The sequence below is a fragment of the Dermacentor andersoni genome, chromosome 1, assembly GCF_023375885.2.
Source record: "Dermacentor andersoni chromosome 1, qqDerAnde1_hic_scaffold, whole genome shotgun sequence".
Lineage (NCBI taxonomy): Eukaryota > Metazoa > Arthropoda > Arachnida > Ixodida > Ixodidae > Dermacentor > Dermacentor andersoni.
Genome location: NC_092814.1, coordinates 231,278,686 through 231,298,815, shown reverse-complemented (window position 1 = coordinate 231,298,815; position 20,130 = coordinate 231,278,686). Strand labels below are relative to the sequence as shown.

Sequence of the window (20,130 nt, the reverse complement as noted above, 5' to 3'; positions counted from 1 at the left end):
CGATACTCTGAAATGTAGCATAACACACCTGTAAACAGCGAATAAGATTCAAGCACTTGGGCTCAATTCGGCGACCACAGACCGTGTTCATCGTATAATCGTTCTCACTTTTGTTTGTTTGCATTCTGAACCCAAGTTGGGTCAACTTTCCGATCATTTGATTCAAACTTATTGGCAAGGTTTGTGACTGCCTCTACGCCGGCGTAACCCCTGTTGCAATATCTACAAATCAAAGCAACAAATTCGGCACGAAACGAGGCAGTACATTTCGGACATTAAAAGCAGGAGCAGAAGATAAGTAGCGAGTTCTACGCAGTGAGAGCTGTCAAAACAGCGAAGCTGGTGGCCTTTTTCTCAAGTTTGAACTCGTGTTTAGCGCAATTTTCATGAAGGTCTTTTGTCCCGTTGTCATTGTTTTGCTAGATTCGAGCTTCGGTTCTGGATTGCGCACACTCTTCAGTTCCGTGAGGTTGTAATAAAACCACAGTCTATCACACACATTGCAGCTGTGACCGCACTCACGGTCGAGGAATTCTCTCTTGAACCGTCCAGCGGCACCTTCCGTGGGAGGAATCTCTCTGCGTCGAAGTCTCTGCTCGGCGTCCTACTCTCGAAGCTGGGTGTTATGTTGCCTCTGCAGGCGCTTGGCTTGGGTTGCCTTCTTTTGAACGTAGGGCATGCCTTACCTGCACCGGGGCTTGGCTTGCACTTCCCATTCTCGGTCCTCGGTGGTAACGGCTTTCCTCCACTGGCGCTTTGCTTGCACTTATCGCTCTCGAAGCTCGAGATTTGCGCGGCGCCGGCGCTGCCGCCTGCGCCGAGCGGAATCCATGGGACGAAAGGGTGCGCGCCGGCGAAACACCTGCTCCTATACCCCTCTCCGCCCCCCTTTTCCGGCGCGCGGTCTGGTTGGTCCGCTCCCCCCCCCCCGTTCTGGCGCGCCATCTGATTGGTCCGCTGGCATTCCGGCGAGGCCCCTGATGGATGGATGGATGCTGTGAGTCTCCCCTTTGGAACAGGGTGGTAGTTTGCGCCACCAAGCTCTCATTATATTGCCTAATGTCCTACCCATGTTAAAGAAACAAAAAAGAAAAGGAAAAAAAAACCCACCATGAATTTCCATAACAAAACTTTCTGAACCCCTATTGTGAACTTTGTTTTTGCACGGCTCCATTGTTTGTCGTTTCCATACTTTTCTTCCACCAATCTTCCAATCGCCGCTTACTAATCTGCACTTCGAACATGTTTACTTTATCCCTGCTCTCGCTGAAACCAAGGACTTCAAAGAGGTCAGAGATGCCTAAATCGATCGCTGGGCAGATATCTTCACCTTTTAATAAAACATGCTCCATCGTTTCCCGCAGCAAGCACATGCTTCTTTTTCCTTCTTATATCTCGCTTTATAAACGCGTGTTCTAAGGCATCCCGATCTCGCTTCGAAAAGTAATGAGCTTCCCTTTGAGTTATCAAAAATTGTTTCCTTCCTGATTTCGTTTTTCCTTCTTAAGTAGTTACTCATGGCAGGTTTCTTTTTCAATGCCGCCACCCATGAGATTATCTCAGCCTCTCTGACTTTCCGCTTGACCTTCTTTTCTGCCATGTTGCTCACCCTACAGGCCGCATATTTGCTGGTAAGCTTCCTACAGCTCTGTTCCTCCACTGTGAAACAATGTTTTTCCTGTACAGATATCTGAACACTCTCCCAGCCCATTTACGTTCTTCCGTGTTTCTCAGTCACTCTTCATAATCAATTTTACTGCGAGCATCTTTCCCTTCAAAGCTTGTCCAGCCCATATCACGCTGCCCATGGATGGATGGATGGATGGATGGATGGATGGATGGATGGATGGATGGATGGATGTTATGAGCGTCCCCTTTGGAACGGCACGGTGGGTTGCGCCACCAAGCTCTTGCTATTATACTGCCTAATGTCCTACCCAGGTTACACAATCAAAAAAGAAAAGACACTATGGACTACCACACCCAAATTTTCTGATCCCCTATTGCGAACTGTGCTTTTGTACGTGTCCGTCTTTTGTCGTTTCCCTACTTTTCTTCCACCAATCCTCCAATCGCTTCTTAGTAATGCCTATTGCGGACATGTTTACTTTACCACTGCTCCCGCTGAACCCCAGGGCTTCAAAGAGGCCAGTGGTGCCTAAATCGACCGCTTGGTAGACGTCTTCACATTCTAACAAAACATGCTCCATAGTTTCCCTAGCTTTACCGCAGCAAGCACATGCTCCTTCTTCTTTCTTATATCTCGCTTTATAGGTGCGTGTTCTAAGGCGTCCGATCTCGCTTCGAAAAGTAATGAGCTTCCCTATGAGTTATCATAACTAGCATAGCTACCCACGCCTACCCTCGGCGCGCCCTCTGGCGGTGCGCTCCGGAACCTGCCCGTCTGCGTGACACCGGACGCCGGAGGGCGAAGGCCCGACCTAGAGCAGCTCCACTGTTAAAAAATGCAGCTGGCATATTAAAACGAAAGTGGGAGGCTGAAGTCATAACGTGAAGGCTAACGTAAATGAAAGAAGGCACCATTCATTGAGGAGAAATAATACAACTAAACCGATTTCAATTACATAGAGTAAGAGTAGTACGGCCTTCTCCTCTGTGCCTAGAGGCACCCGTTCTTAACATGCAATAATCAAAGAAAGCGATAAGTTCTTCTTACTTATTGACATCAAAATAAAAGATTACTTAGCCCTGTTTTACGCGTACACTAAAACTACCTGTGCCATGACAAAACAATCGGGGCGTACCCTTGCATTTCTTACGTGTGACCTTAACCTATACCGTGAGGTTTAAAAAAACAAGACACAATTGTAAATCCTCGCAATAGCATATAGTCACTCCACATGTGATTTGCGATAGAACAAGGTACCTAGTGTGCGGAAGAAAAATAAGCGTAACATCAGAAAAGACGGATATGTTATAGGCGCGTACAGGCAGCACGTTTTGTTTTTTTTTAATTTATTTACCGTAGGCTTTTTGTCACTGCTCCACAGAGGTAGCGGCATTCGCCTAAATGTGTTGCCACGAGAACACTTACTTTTACTTACCACGACGCCCTAGGTTGGTGTGTCGCGGTGCAAACAGCAAGTTCTCTTCCAAACGACCGACACAGAGTTTGGCTATATGGGCTGTGCAATCTCCAATGTACAGCAGTAACAAACGTTTGTGGATGTAAGTTGTCATGATTAGTTAATAAGTTCTCACACATCCAAGGCCTCGCTGAGCAAGACATCTGTAGAAGACTTACGAGTAAAATTACGAGTAGCTTGAGGGAGGGCGCCAAGGGTAGGCAGTGTGGTTGTTGTTGTTTTTTGTTTTTGCATATAACCCCCTCCCCCTCTGCTCTCCCATAACAAAAAAAGAAAAACTTGTTTTGCGCGCTTGTAACAATCCTTTTGTGTATCATACAATAAGATTACAATATTTTTATGCGATAAGATTGTTCACAGTACACCATTTGTCAAAGCACTTGATTATACTGCCCTACGAATGCTTCATCTTCCTTTAACGCAGACGTGGCGTCGTTAATATAGGTTATCTTACAGTGAGCTAGAAGCGAGTGACTCAAGTTACTGCCGACCCTGTAGCGTTAGATGAACTCGTTTCCGGCAAGCTGACGCCTCAGTGCCAACTTACTTTAGTTAGTCCTTGCTGGCTAGTTGAGTCACTTCGACTCAACATTCGCTCATGCTCACAGGGTGGCTATGCCCGATGTCCCTTAACCTGACCGATTAGGCCCGATCTGACCCCTAATGTTTCGCTGAAAGCTGTGACCGGCTTCGTCCAACGTCGGGAATGGCTGCAGTATCTTCTTTTACGAACAGCTTTAGCGTAAGAACTTTTTTGTAAATACGGGCCCAGGGGCCGAATTCACGAAGCTTTTTGTCCGCAAGTGTTATTTTCCATTGGGACCAGCCGCCTTCATTAATCATATGTCCAACGTCATGATTGGCTGACGTCAACCTCTGCGCTATAATTGGTCGTAAGAGCAAATACCAGCCAATCCTGGTGCTTCACATATTGGTGAAGGCGGCTGACCAATGAGAAACAACACGTACGAAAAATTACAGGTTCTTTTAAGATCTCTCTTAAGAGGTGAGCGGTGAAAGCCTAATCTTCCTCCTCTTGTCATTCGCCTCTTTCTCATTGCCTCTTCTCTTTCTCTTCTTTCTTTTAGTCATTACTGCTCACTACTAAGCATTTTTAGTCATTTGTAATCAATTGTGGTCGTTACAAGCCGTCCTTAAACATGTTGGTCATATTATAGTCATCAGTAGTCATTACAACTCATTTCAGTCATTATTAGTCATTAATGGTCATTACTAAGCATTTTTAGTCATTTTTAATCAATTGCAGTTGTTACAATTCGTCGTTAGACATATTGGTCATTTCGTAGTCATTAGTAGCCATTGCAAGTCATTTCAGTCATTATAAGTCATTACTGGTCATTGCTAAGCATCTTAGTCGTTTCTAATCAATTGCAGTCGTTACAACTCATAGTCATTACTAGTCATTACAGGTCATTTCAGTCATTAATAGTCATTACTGCTCATTAGTAAGCATTGTTAGTAATTTTTAATCAATTGTGTTCATTACAAGCCGTCGTTAGACATGTTGGTCATTTCGTAGTCATTAGTAGTCATTACAAGTTATTAGTAGTCATTTTAGTCATTACTACTTATTACTAGACATTTCTAGTAATTTCTAATCATTTATGGTCATTAAAAGCCGTCGTTGATATATTGATCATTTCAGAGTCATTAGTAGTCATTAGTCATTACTAGTCATTATTAACCACTACCAATCTCTATTATAACCGTTAACATTGACTAACTGTCACTATCAATCATTTTTCATTCTTTAGTCTGTCTTCATATGGCGTGATGACGCTTTGGCGGACACTCCGGCGGTCAGGTCTGCTGACACAAACTTCACCATGAGCCTAGAAAGGCTTTCGCCTCAAAAAACACTTTTTGAATTCGCGCCCAGGGCCAGCATTCACAAAAACGTATTACGCTAGAATTGTTCGTAATTAAGGGCCGTTTATAGTCCGACGTAACGTCCGCGCGCGCGCGCACGCTACGTCACGTCGGCGAAAACGACCCCTCTATAGTCGGGCGCACCGGCGCAGCCAACGTAACTGGCGGCTTCCAACGCGCCCCGATGGGCCCGGCGTCGATATGGCTCCTGAGCCATTCGCGCGTCGAAGTCGGCGGAACTCTGGCACCACAATGCATTGCGCGCGAAGAAAAAGGCGCCAACACAACTCCGCAGACGGCTTTTGCGGACGGCGCGCGACTTAGCGAACCTTCTGCGCATGCTCCGAAGATAGCAGCCTACGGCGCGCGCGTTGAAGTATAGAAGGGATGGCATCTCGGCTGGCGCAGCGCAACCGACGTAGCGTGACTGACCGCGAACGACGCTCGCCCGCGCGCCGATAACGTCGGACTATAAACGGGCCTTAAGAGCCTATTCCAGCCAATCCTCATGGCGGACATACTATTAGGGAAGACAGCCAGCCGGTGACAAAAGGGCACTTACGAACCAAAAATATGTGGAATTCACTAAACGAATTTCGGCAAATATCATGGCGTAAGAAAAATCTTTAAAAAAGAAAGAGTATTCACAAGGGTAAAGCCGTTCGTAACATAAGCAACTTGCGATGATCGCCTCTACAAAGACGAGCGCTGTAGTCCCCAAAAGACGTGTATACAATGCTAGCACAGGCGCGAACTTCAGCACTTGCGCCAATAGTAAGCGTAAGTCGATTCACAAAACTTAAACAGCCGTCGCACCTACTGACGTCAGAGGGAGTTACTACGACAAGGGAGTAGCAGTCTTACGGACATAATTATCTGCGCCACTCGGGATGTCGCGGGTAAGCGATGGAACGTGCTGTTGTAGCCGGCTCGCCAGAGGCCGAAACTGATCGCCGACGATGGCACGTGTTTCATCTTTATCGCGCGCGCGGATTTGTCATTGATGCGACAACATTATATGGCTCATGAAGCGGAAAATCCCGCAGCGTGGCCGGAGATCGTACAAAACGTCACAAGGTCACAGAGACGCACTCGTGCCACTGCTCTCGTTTTCGTCCTCGTTTTCTTCCACAGCTGGTTCCGATACCACTCATCATGCAGCGTTACCATACTGCCCCTCCCCCCGCGAAGGCGCTGGCGGCACTGGCCCACTGCGAGTTGGTGCAGTGATTTCGGTGAGTTCTGTCGGGCGTTCCGATGCACAAACCTATGGCTACGTCTTCTCGATAAGTAGGTACGCCTGGTTTCTTTGGAGGTAGGCGGAAGTACGCGAGTGAGGCCGAGGCAAATGGTGCGTGAAATGATAGAAGGCAATGAGAAAACAGTACCATTACGTTTCGTGAAACGAGTCGTGATCGGGTTGACGTCGCAATGCTTTCAAATTCATCCACGTAGAGATACGTAAGTGCCGTTGACTTTTTTTTTTTTTTTCGAAGTGCATTGAGCAGTTTTTGTGCATAATTGTATTGGGCTTGCGCTTCTGTGGAAGGCGGTAACGTTATTGCTGTGCTGCGAATTTCTGCTAAATGTGTGAGTTGGGTTATTGCAAGCATAGAGAAACACAGCCTATAGGCTGTGTTTTTCTATGCGTGCAATAGCCCGACTTTTCATACTCATCAAGACACTCTATTGGGTGGTAGCAGATATAAGTTTCGTGTGCGTCACTGAGAACCCACAAGCTTGTCATTGATGTGTATTTAGTACATCTGTCTGCCTTTTTTTATTATTAGTTTGAGCTCTCTCTCGCTCATAGGGGTGCGGATGATTATTTTTCCAGACGCTTTTGAAGGCCATAATTCTTCATACGAGATGAAACAACGAAATAATGCCTAAACGTATCGAATTATCAGAACTTGTGGCTGTCGGACGACTCGCTGACCTATTCCGGGCTGTTAGCCTCAGCCTTCCATTATATTGCTCATTGTTGCAATTCAGCACTAAGTCGAAGCGACGTAGTGTCTGTGCCCACGGTCTTGCTCATCCTGCAGCTTACGGCGGGAGCGAACGTATGCGTACAATGGACGGCAATCCTACCTACATTACGAAGCAAGACGTGAATACGACGACATATTAAAAAAAATGAAATGGCGTATGAAATCACGTGCCGCCATTGACACGAAAACCACTTGGACTGCTCTAACAAGCGTGCTGCTGTGAATTAAAATGCACCCCATGAACAGAGCGAATAATATTGTAGCCACTCTTGTTAAAGGAAAGTGTACGAATATTCTTCTCTATGGGTAACAACTTTTCAGCGGACAATAACTGTCAGGTTGGTCTATGCCATTCGATTTTAAGGGACTACAATTGCCCATGTCGCCATGAAGCGTCGTGTAATAAATCAACAGGATTTCGTCATAAAACGGCCTGTGGTCCAATATATAGAATGTTACATGACGCAAACATCTCATTGTTCCAAGTTGTTAGCGTGTGTTCGGTGTAAAAAGAACTACACCCTACAGAGTGTCACCTCATATGGTGGTACTTAGGCGCGCTTGTCAGAAACCGCTACTATTTCAGGCAAAACAATGCGATATAGAGAAAGAAATAGGGAAGCAGAAAACCAGGAGGCGGGACGCGTAAAAGGGAGTTAATCACACAAAATGATTATCTGCATATATATAAAAGATAGGAAATGTACTCTAAAATATGTGAATACAGGCAGAATGATTATTACATGTCTTTTGGAGTCGAGCCATAGGACAGTCTCTAATGCAGCAAAGACGGGCAGAAAACGCAGAATGTTGCCTGGTATACTTTTTCGGCATGGAAAATTGCACATGATGAAGATTTGGGCAATGCATAATGCCATGGAAGACGTTATAGAGGAACAAAAGGTCTGATTTAATACGTCTTGATTTTATAGGTATAGGTTCAGGTATATTTGAGAGGGCTAGGCTGTGCGCGTGCGTGCGTGTGTGCGCGCACGTGTGTGTGTTCGAGAGAGGGCACAGCAAAGTCAATATTGAGTCATGCAGCGCGGAATCCTGTTCACGGCCATATATAGGATGAACCCCGCGCACAAGACACGACCACGCTGGTGGTCGCGGCCCTGATGCGATTGACACTTCACGCAAGCTCGGGTGCTGGGAAGAAGTGGCGCGTTAAAAGACGCCAGCCGTGGGCCGCCGTCGAACAAGCCGCATCCACGTCACCACACGCCGGCGCAAAAATTGTCCTCACGTTCTTTGCGCATCTGCATTTCTCCTATAGCGGTGGGGAACTTGAGCGACGTGGCCTAATCGCGGCCAGCGCATAAAGAGTGTCTTGGTGCGTGAGCGTTATGCAAATCCCACGCGGAAACCGCGGGATGTATATGCAAATGTCGTCTCCATCTTTCTCGAAGCGCTGCCCCCTCCTCCTCCGTTTTCTTGCTCACTCCCTCTTGCGAGTCGCCTCGTTCCCTCCTTCTCAATCGCGAGTACCGTTCCGCTTCTGGGCGGCTCGGCCGTATAGTTGGCCACTGGTCGGTCCTCGGCTGACCGGCTCGGCACTTGACCGGGTGTACTCGACCTTCTCGGGCGTTCGCTTCCCTGCCCGCTCGCTCGGCCCGGCCACTCCTGGCCCCGCCTCGAGAAACTCGAGTGGCACTGTCCTTAGCTATTCGCCTTGCCGTTTGTACACGCGACTGCGCTTTTAAGTTGTCCGCGGATTTAAAGAAAGATATGCTCCAGAAAGAACCAGCCAGACACGCGGTGGATATAGCGCAAGTCCTCCGCTCGTCCTTTGGGCCTCTTCAAGTGCAAATTCACTGCCGCACTAGGGCGGCGGCTTTAATTTGCGAACTGTCAGCAAAGCACAGAGTGGAGCACACGAGAACACGCAACGGAAGCTTCTCTTCACTACCACCTCCCCCTAGCGTTGTTTGGCGCCGGCGCGCTGGCTACTTGTCCTGCCCGGCTACGTATAGTTGGCGCTCCATTGCGCGCGAGCCTTTTTTCTTTTTCTTCTACTGTTTTTTTACTTCTCCCCTTCCATCCTTTTCTTTCTTTTTCCATGATATTCTACGCGAAACCTGGAATCGCGCCTTCTACGTCTGCCCGAACGAAACTGCAGGGACATCTAGATAAGCCTAAGCTCGCTGCGTTTCTTTCTTTCTTTCTTTCTTTCTTTCTTTCTTTCCGTCGTTTTATTTGCGTGAGTGGCGTCACGCAAACAGCGAAAGACGACCATCTAGTGACTTCACTCGAGGCCAAGCGCGTGAAAGCGGTTTGAGGACGTATACATTGAAAGTAGTAGCATAGCCAAATTTTCTGAGAAAAAGACATCCCAGCATCGTAAGTATCTGCATTACGATCTCTGGTCAGCGGTGTGTTGAGGGTATAAGGCATAAATTCTGTTTTTTTCTTTTTTTGCATTGACTCATTCATGCTATAGACTTCTCGAACAAAAGAGGCCAGTTACGATTATTTTTGCTTGGTAATCGACATGCGCTTGGTCCTTTATTTTGCGATAGTGGATGAAACATTTCTTACTGTCAAAGAAGAACGAACCGCCCGCGAATGCCACGATCGTTAAATGACACCTCAAATTCTCTCGCAATTGTAATTTACGGGTACAGGCAAACGGCGCTTCGCGCTATACATTTTTGAATACGATTCTTGATGCGATATTGTCATACGGCTCATAAAAACGAAAATCTGGCGGCGTGGCCGGAGATTGTACAGAAAGTACAAGAACTGAACCTGCCACCTGCATAATTCCTGGACACACCTTGAGAATGCTTAGGCACACCGGCAATATGATGCACGCAGATTGCACGAAACAGCAGTACAGGCACCTAAAGCGATATGCGCACTGACCACAGCGCCATCCATTGCCGACCAGGACATTGAATGTGTAAAAGGTGCGCGCCGTAAATAGCGAACACTGTAGCCGTCCACGAGGTAGCCTTTACTGAGTTGGCCTAAACTTCTGGCGCTTTTCCGTCTGTCAGAGGTACGAGCTCTCGCACCATCGACTGTGTATTCTTTAGGATACTAGAATGATGAAAGGATTGAGCACATGTTCCTGAAATGCTGGAAATAGGTACTCATTTCGGATGTGCTGCAATGCACTAATAAAGAAGAACGCCACTTTATCCTCAGCTCGAAGGAATGCGCTTTTTGTCTACATAAACAGACGTTGGCCACAGTGTTGACCTTGCATGCCAGCTGCATTTTCACAGCATATAAAATTGCAGAGTGGCCATTATGCATGCGGACGTTAACGTGCCCCCAGCGCGATAGTATATTTCAAAGAATGCATTTGAAACTATGCGAGAGAACAAATAAAACAAAAGTACATACTGGGAACGGCTGACGCGTGTCGAAGAATTAACTACCTTCAAACATGTAAGCTCAACGTACACGGTGACGTCTGGCGTTTGACACTTTTTGAATTGTACGTCACCCTCAACTATTTTGTCGTTTCGGTGTTTTATTGTGTGGTTGAAATATTGTTTTATTGTATTAGCAGTCCTGGCGCAGCGGTTAGAAAGCGCTGCTTTAAAGCGCATGATCGTTCTTTCGATCACAGGTATATTTACCGGTTTGGTTATCGCGTCTCTCTCTCTCTCTCTCTCTCGCTCTCATGTTTTTAAGTTACTTTGTGCCGCGAATGAATCAAAGGAACAAACAGGACCGGCCCTTTTTCTAACTTCTTTTCGCATTAAACCCGCCGCGATGGCTCACCGGCTACGTCGTCACTCTGCTGAACGTGAGGTTCGAATAACGGAAGCAGTATTCCATGTACATCAATTACGTTTTAGGTACATTTTAGGCGAATGTTACTTACAGCGATACGTGTGCAGCGATTTCTGGGACTCTAAAATATATTCGCTGTGTTAAAGATCAACACGGAGCTGTCCGCTAGGACATTATTATACCAGTTAAAGCACTGGGACGTCCAAAAGCATGAAAAGACAGCATCTTAATGCTTAGCTACCGCCTCTGGAAAACCGTCTAGTGAGTAAAACGCACATGAGGAAAATATGCTTAACCTAATAAAAATATTTCCGCCTTTACTAAAATTTTATTCTCCCACCTTTGCCTTTTCAGAAAGAACCATTGCCATGCAGGAAAAGTTGTACAGCATCAAAGAAACGACGTGCAATCGGAGCTCCACAACATCGTGAAGGCGGTTGGACAAGCCGTTCAAAAGTGGACGCGGGGGAACGTTGGATTTGAAAGCGGTGTCGAATACTGGTTCTTGCAGAGGAAGTTTTGCGCGAAAAGTATATACATAAAAAAAACATGATAGACAGACTTCCTCACTCAGTTGTTTTGCTTTGCTTTTGGTTTATCGTCTTCTTGCGGCGACGGTTCTCTTTAGCGCCGTATGACCTAGAAATGAAACCATAACACAAGTGTAATGTCTCTTCGGCACAAAAGGACCGCATCTCTAAAAAAAAGTGCAAATAAGAATTAAAACAAAAAAGCAACACGGCTGGCCGCCATGCCACAGAACTTGGAGTTGAAGGCGGAGGAGAACGACGAGAATAAAGCGACGAAAAGATGACTTGAGCGAGAAGTGAACGCAACGATGCGATCGCGACAGAGGAAAACAAGGGAAGCTATACTTTGTCTCACTAAAAGCGTGCAGCGTTTTAGAAGTAGCCGGTAGCGCCAATTGACGAGGGATAAAAACTAACAAAAAAAGCACTTTCACCGGATGAAAGCGGTTCGCAGTCCTAGCTAAACATGCGTGCTGATCGGTTCTTGCGCCCTTGGCACAACGCAAGAGCCTGCCAAACCCAATAACAAACTTCACGACAGTCCAGACGCCGCACAGATGGTGCAAAGAGCTCTCCGATTTCGGCCTCTGATGATTAGCTGCAGCTATAGATTCCATAACCCTGCACCGTTTTATGGGAGCGAGCACGTGGAGAATGTAGCACACAACAGATGTCTTTAAGATCCCGATGCCAGCGACGAACACAGTTCAACAACCAACAATCGACGCTGTCGTATACGATATCCGCTTCGATGCGGAGGAACGAGGAGGCGCATTTCGTCAAGCGCCATTGAGCCAAGCCCTCTTTCTTCCACGCGCACTTTCTCAAGTTGAAAGAGCACTCCCCTTGCTTCGAACGATGGGAAACAGCATGCGAGGAGTCACGCGTGGTGCTGCATTAGCGCTCAGCCAAGAAAATCTAGGTGGCGTTGGCTCAGCGTGCAGGCTGCAGTGGCCGGGATGCGCGCGAAACAGCTTCGCTCCGACATTCCAGGAGATTCTGCCCTATTCGTCGTAACCGGCAGTAAACACGGACCCCCCCACACTGGTCGTGCGTTGTGGTAAGACGGCCACGTGCTCGCGAGTGTAGAACGGGCCTCTAGTGACTGCTGCCTTGGTGGTTCTATTGAAGGCGGGGGACAGTGCACACATAGAGGAGGTAAAGAAGCAGAACAGTCTAAAATCTTGTTTCTGTTCTGTCTCACACACCTCTTCTCTTCGCTTACCTCGTATTACCGGAGGGAACGTTTTAGAGCGCACATGAGCGTGCAAACGATCTCGAAGTCACCAAGCAAGCGGTGATTCCGATATGTCTTGTGGCAAGTATAAGAGACCCTGGTAGAACTATCGGCACCTTTTGGCGCCTCAAATGCTTAGAAGTGAAAGGGAAACGTTTGTTACTCTCTTGTACTCAACAGTGCAATGACTGATACATGAACCTCGCCCGAGAGTTCAGCTAGCTGCTCTTATAATTTCGACGGCTTCATTAATTCCGTCAAAGACTGCGCACTGTGGGTACGTACTGTATCGCGTCATTCCGTCGTCACATTTCAATATCTAACACAAGAGTAGGACCTATATAGCAGGGCGACTGGGAGAATGTATCGAAAAGGCACAATTAACACTTTCAACTTTTCGCCCTTTAGGTTTTCGTGCTTATAAGACCAGCGTGATATGTGCTGCGTTTCTTGATTTAAACGATGAATTTGTCGTTGTTGGCACATTCATAAAGCAAATTCGACATCCGGAGTCCGTGCCATCCTGGATTACACCTGGACTGAGGGCGCCTCCCCGCATACGCATAAAGACACCTGCTTGTCGTTTTTTTTTTCGTTTTTGTTTTCAATAAATGTCTTCCTCCTTCTCCGCAAGGATAACCATGGCGGAACCTGGCTCTCTTCTCTCTGTCGACGAATACTCAGCTGAGATGGAACCGCAAACCCGGGAAGCAGTTTATATACGGGGTGACCATTAAATATCGCCTGTTAAAGATGCCATGATTCTAGTCCTCGAGCTGGATTCTTCAGACAGGCGGACATTACTTGCACGGAAAATTGAAACACATATTCAACCAATTAACAAAACTTCAATAATTACCTCTCTAATTAATTACATTATGGCACATATCGCAATTTTCTAATTGTAGCCGGTGAGATTGTCAGGCGTACACACATAGAATGAATTTCGGGAATAACACTAGTTTGGAGATATACGCCGTCAAACTCGCCGTAAGAAATGCACTGTTGGTCCACTTACTTTTTTTAACAAAACACACTTTTATGTATTGAAGCACAAAAGTAACTGGAACGCCCATGTATTTCGTCTCACACATTGGAAAATAATATCTCGAAACTGGTGTAATTCTGGAAGTTCCCTTAAAGTGGATGCGTCTTGCACACTCACAGGCTGCAAATCGTTAATTTCAATATGTGCTGTAATGTAATTAGTTAGGAAGCTAATTTGTAAATTTTTGCTAATTAGCTGAATGTGTGTTTCGATTTCGTGAGCTAGTAAAGTCCGCCGCTTCGACTAATCCAGCTCAGTGACAAGAATCGTACTATCTGCCACATGCGACTTTTTAATAATTCCGTAAAACACAAAGATGATCACCCTGTAGTAGTAAAGCACTGGCCTCAAGGATATCCATAAATACTAGCGCTGCAGTAAGAAATCTGTAATGGAACTTCCTATCGCCATGAGTACATGAAAATAGTATTTATAAGAATTGAAATCAGAAAGAAAATTAAAGAAAAAAACCTGCGAAACCTCCGAAGTTCTTGTTTTAGCCGTACTGGACAGCTCTCATCGATCTGCCCATTATAAAAATACATGTTGCTGAATAAGGTAGGGAGCTGTAAGACAAGGTAATCCATTTATTATGCCGTCTTCGATGAGCGAGTGTCTTCACCAAATATTGCATTAGGTCTTCTTGACTTGAAGCCTCCGGATAAAGTGGCGCGCCCTAACAATGATGCATGGCACCAATACGGCGTTTGTCTCTTCAGACATCATCTGCGCTATTCATTTTTAAATCGCGCCCGGCGTTCGGCACACTTTAATAGTTTAACAGTTGCTCCATTCTCCGGACCTTTCCATTCGACGCAACCCCGTCGGCTACACTGAGCTGCAGCAGTTGTTCGCCGTGTGCGCGCCTTCATATCAACTTTCAAACAAATAACTTCAGTGTGTTCGTTTTTCTGCACGACCTGAAAACGGCTGTCAGCATTTCTTTTGATACTGTTCCATCAATAAATAAAGGAGTCTGCGGTAACTTGCACTTTCATGTGCACGCCATTTCGTTTCCCACTTTCTTCAAGTGTAGTCGACTGACGATTGTGAAGTGAGACGACTGACCGACTCGTTCAACTGCCCCTTTAACTTATACTTCGGCGTGGGTTTAGTCAAACCCGTAAAACAGTTCAGGCCTCTGCTTTTAATTTATTCCTTAGCGATGAAACTGTGAAGTGCGTCGCCTCATCGATTGGTCGTACACAGCTAACGATGTCATTGCTTGCGTCACGGCGGAAATTTCGACTTTCTGAGTCTGGATCCCAGCACACCCCGGCGTTGTCCGCCGGCACCGTGCCGGAGACGGTGCAGGTGCGCCCGCAGGACGCGACCGCCTTGCAAGATACAACGACCTTGTGAAGTCATTTTACCTAGAAAGAACATTCCCCATCCCTCACCGTAGGTTAAACAGAGCACAGGCAACCACCCTTCGCCTGTTACAGAACAATACATACCCCTCCCTCACAGGCTATCACATCATCTACCCCGACATCTACCCAAGCCACACGTGCAAGATCTGTAAAACTAAATCAGCAACACTCCCCCACATGCTATGGGGGTGCAAACATCAATACCCAGACCTTAATCCCATGACCCTGTCGTCGAGATGGCACGCCGCCCAGCACAGCTCCCATCTCGACGACGAACTCTGGGCTACCCAGCAGGCCTACGAAGCGGCGAAGAGGTAAGACCTCGAGGTCCCATCGTGGGAGGCCCAGCGGACTAAACTGCTGGTTCTCAATAAATTTCACTCTCTCTCTGAGTCTTAACAGTGATCGTGAGGGTCGCGGCATATCCCTCGGCGTGGCAGAGCGAGAAAATTCACGCCAAATGTACAGAATATTTCCGTAAGTATCGGCTGTTGGTCACTTGCACAAAATTGTATTCTTATAACTGAAACCCTATACCAGGGCGTGCCGTGTGTATATGTGTAAATGTCACGCACGTTCTGCTGCGCCGAATGAGAGACAGCGCTATAGTTACGCGTGAGCATTTGTAAGTACCCTCCACGTGTACGCACCGCCGCGTGATCTAAATCACCAAGCTTTCACCTTTTTGTTTCTTTATGTTCTTACTAAGCGTAGTTCCATTGGCGCCATCTGTTCCTTCATATTAATAATAATAATAATAATAATAATAATAATAATAATTATTATTATTATTATTATTATTATTATTATTATTATTATTATTATTATTATTATTATTATTATTATTATTATTATTATTTCTTCTTCCCAAGATGGCGCCTAGTACGGACGTTTTTATTCTGTGCTCCTAGCCTAAATTTCTACGGCAAAGAGCAATTTCATCGCTGTATTTCCTGCAAAAAGCGTCCACACATGAAGTGTATTGCATGGCCCTACGAGGACTTCGAGCTTGTGAAGCCCGGTGAGAGTGCGTTCACATCCTGTGCCAGAACGCCAACATTCCAGCGATCAGGCTTAGCGATGCCAACATGCACGCTACTTCCCCATCGGAGACCCCACCACAGGGCGCTCGCTTCGCTGGGCCCGGTTTCGAGGCGGTCTGTGACATGGCTGCCCTCCGTGGACTTCTCCTTCAGGCGCTCGAGGGAATAATCTTCCTCAGCGATGAAGTGGCGCGGCTGCGGAGTGACAACGAGCGTCTGTGCAGATCAAACGCGCTGGCATCCGCACAGCAGGCCGAGGCTTCAGTTGCGCTGCGGGTCGGGAGAGAGATAGAGAGAGAAAAGTTTATAGAAAAGACACACGAGCGTAGGTAGTTCTTCCGCTGTGCAGTGGGTAGTCCCCTCAGTCCAGAAGTCCAGCGGCCTTAGCTGCCCTTCTAGCTCGGTTGATCAGGTTGAGGCACGTTCCCGCATGATGGGCTGGGCGCTGAGCGCAAGCCCTCTTCGCCTCTTTCTGCTGCTGCGCTGCCGGTCCAACCGTCCAATGCAACGTATGCTGCGACCGCCCGGACTGCTTCACCGATGGCTTCTGCCATTGACCAACTCTCCAGGGCAACACGGAGTGAACGTCGGGCTACCAGCCTTGGTGCTCGGGAGATCAAGGGAATATCGGTAGTTAACTTCGAAGCGCCCCGCGATCGAAAGCCATTTTTGTGTTCAGGCTCTCTCATGAAACGTCGTCTACTGATCTGACTGCGCACCTCTCAGACGTCGGAGCAGCCCCCATTGCCTGCGAATGCCTCAAGACGAAGCATGATTCGTATGCCTCGTTCCTCGTCTGCGCCGATGAAGTCGTCGATGATGAAGCATTTAAGCGCCTGAATGACCCGTCAATATGGCCAATGGGATGCCTTTCAAGCCGTTCCGTTAGGTGCTACACGGCGACATACTTGATGCTTCTGAGATAACCCCTAAGGACCAATGTGGTGTGTAATTTGGACATGTTTTACCAAAGCACTCGTAGACTTCGCATCAAAGCAGGCGAATTTTTCTGCAGTGTCATTTCGTCTTCTTTTTCCATTTCTGTTATTTCGGAAACTTGGCTCTGCAGTGAAATTTCCTCTTCCGACATTTTTCGACCACACTACGGCGTCTACCGCAGGGCCGGGACTTCAGTGGATCTAAACAAAAAGGTGGTGGCGTACTGATTGCTGTTGACCGTTCAGTAAGATGTGTTCGGCGCAATGATGTGTATAGAAAGTGTACAGGAGTATGTTTGGATAGAAGTCTGCCTAGCACGCTGTGGAAAATTATTATTTGGATCTTTCTATGTACCACCTAATATGTCCCCTGTCTTGTTTGATGAGGTCGTATCTTCTATTTAAAGTGTAATATCTTCCCACGGAAAGCACAGAGTTATCCTCCTTAGTCATTTTAATACGCCTGGAATTGATTGGAACACGCGTTAGACATTCACATTACAATCATTACATAGAGAACAAATGCAGATTGCTGTTGGACTTTCTGCACTTCTGTTCCCTTCAGAAGCACAACAAGATCGTCAATACCTGTGGCAACGTCTTAGACCTTTGCTTCTTGAATTCTCTAGTCATAGATGTCTCTCGTTCGCACGTTTCCCTTGTGTATCCTGATGAGTTTCACCCGTCACTAAAGATAACTGCCTCTTTGTAAGCCCTTAGGCAGAGCACCGACAGTGGCATTAATGAATCATCTCTCTTTGTTTTCAAGCCTGGGTATCATGTTGGTTTATATGATTTCTTGTCCACCATCGGTTGTTCACTGGTCACAGACGAAACCAGTGTTGATGACCAAGTAGAAGTCGTTGACAAGTAGTTTACCAAGTTTGTTTTGAGCGGCATGGACAAATACATTCCACAGTACAGTCCTAAACGCTCTAAGTATGCTCACTGGTTCTCATCTGAAATTATAACTGCCCTTAAGCACCGTAAATATAGAAGTCCTGTGCCTAACAAGTGGAGAGAAAAGTTGAGCTTTCTTTGGGGTCTCTGCAAACGCCTCTGTAAGCGAGATCAGGACTCGTATAGTGTATTCTTGGAAAAGAGCGCCTCCGGCCGGCCAGCGGAACTAGGGAAGTATATCGGCAAGCGCTCTAGTAAACGTGAAGAGTATTTTTGCCTGATCGACTCTGGGGAAGTAGAAATCCAAGCAGTCGCGTATTCTTTAGCTACTCATTTCTCATAAGACTTCAGGTTTCAACGCTGGTGTCATTCAGCAGCACACGACGGTTCCTAGTGCTGTGTTATTTGATGAAAAGCTCGTCAGCGAATGCCTTAAGCGCTTGAAGCCTTCCCTATCCTGCGGCCCCGATGGCATCCCCTCCGCAATTCTAAAAGTTTACTGCAGTATACTCGCCGCAGTACTGACATCTATATTTAACAACTTTTTGAATACTTCCACTTTCCCTCACATGTGCAAAGCTGCTCGTGTTTTTCCTGTATTTAAGTCTGGCTGTAAAACTGATGACTCGAACTATCGCCCGATTTCTCTTCTCTGTGCCCCGTCTAAGATTCTCGAGCTCGCTCTTCACAACGTATTGTCTTTTACTGTGAAGAATTCATTGATTCCGAATCAGCATGGATTTCTCACCGGCCGCTCCACTATCATAAATCTCCCAAGTTTCATGAAACAGATCTCCGCGCCGGTACTTCAGAGGGGGCAAGTTGAGACCATTTATTGTGACCTCAGCAAAGTTTTTGATGTGGTCAGCCACTCACTTCTTCTGATCAAGCTTACGCACTTTGGTGTTGACTCGTCAATTGTCAGTGTCTTGCGCAATTATCTTCTTGATAGATCGTGTTATGTTAACGTCAATGACCAAACATCTTCTATATATATGGCAACTAGCGGCGTCCCTCAAGGATCAATCAGTATTAGGAGCACCCTTTCTTTATTTATTATTGACGTTCTTTCCGCTATTCGGAATTCTTCATTCCTCTTATATGCCGATGACAAAGTTTTTTAAGGAAATTCATACTGTTGACGATTGTCGCATCTTGCAGCCTTACCTGTTTTCTTTTTCTAAATAGTGCAGATATAATAACCTCACCTTGAATGGTGCTAAGACCAAAGCCACGACTTCCACATGCAAAACAGCCACCATTTGTTTTTCGTATTCTTTAGATTCTGTACCATTGTGTAAGGTTTGTGAGATCAATGATCTCGGTGTACTTTTTGATACAACCTTACACTTTTCAGCTCACACTAAACGCGTTGCAATACGGGATACGCGCTCTCTTAGCACTGTTTGCAGACTATCGAGGGAATTCAGTTCTCCTACACCGTTCCGCAAGTTGTGCACAACTGTCTGTCGTCCTCAACTCGAATATGCGTCGGCCGCCTGGAATGGCATTTCTAGATCCAAAAGTGCCATTATAGATGGGCTCAAGAAAACGGTTCTAAGCATGCATCGTTACCGCTTTGCTAAGACGGGCACTGCACCTTCTAGAAATGTTGGATTATTGCCATTGCCCTTGCTTCGTTGCCAACGCAATCGCGCTAACCTTCTGTTTCTTTTCAAACTCCTTCACGATACCCTCACCTGCCCTGAACTCCTCAGTTGTATCATGTTTCATATTCCACGCAATGTCACCAGAGAACATAGACCTTTCCACGTTCCTGCCAGTGATAACCAGCACTCGACCGTCCGCAGAATAGAGTCTTTAAAACGCTTATTTTCACGATCTCGATATCTTTCATACTGTCATCGTTCTTTTCCGAGCTTTGTGTTGTGTCAGAGTTTCACCTATTGTTCAACTGCCCTTCTCCTCCTTTTTATTTTTTATTGAACTTGCGCCTCGCTGTATGTACACTCTTCTTTTCAAGATTGATATTTTTATTCATTTTATTTTTTTACTTATATTCCCTTGCTCTGTATTTTTCTTTTCTTTTTTTTATATATGCATGTTCCAGCGCTCAGACCTACTAGTTGATCCTGAGCACGGTAAATCTTTATTATTATTATTATTATTATTATTATTGTTGTTGTTGTTGTTGTTGTTGTTGTTGCTGTTGTTGTGCTGCTGCTGCGGTTGCTGTTATTGAAGCTGTCGGTGAAAGCGGCCACCATATGTCAGTGAAAGCTTTCCAGTCTCTTTCGTTAAGCCTAACCTATAAGCCTCTCCTCCCATGGAAAACAGCGTCCGCTCCTCAATCCGGGGC

At 46.3% G+C, this 20,130-nt stretch overlaps 1 protein-coding gene across 1 annotated transcript in view; it reads right to left on the bottom strand.

Annotated features, from left to right (window-relative positions):
• LOC126548504 (uncharacterized) overlaps positions 1-20,130 on the bottom strand; it is a 358,451-nt gene that overhangs the window by 9,105 nt on the left and 329,216 nt on the right. The gene's annotated exons all lie outside the window — the stretch shown is intronic.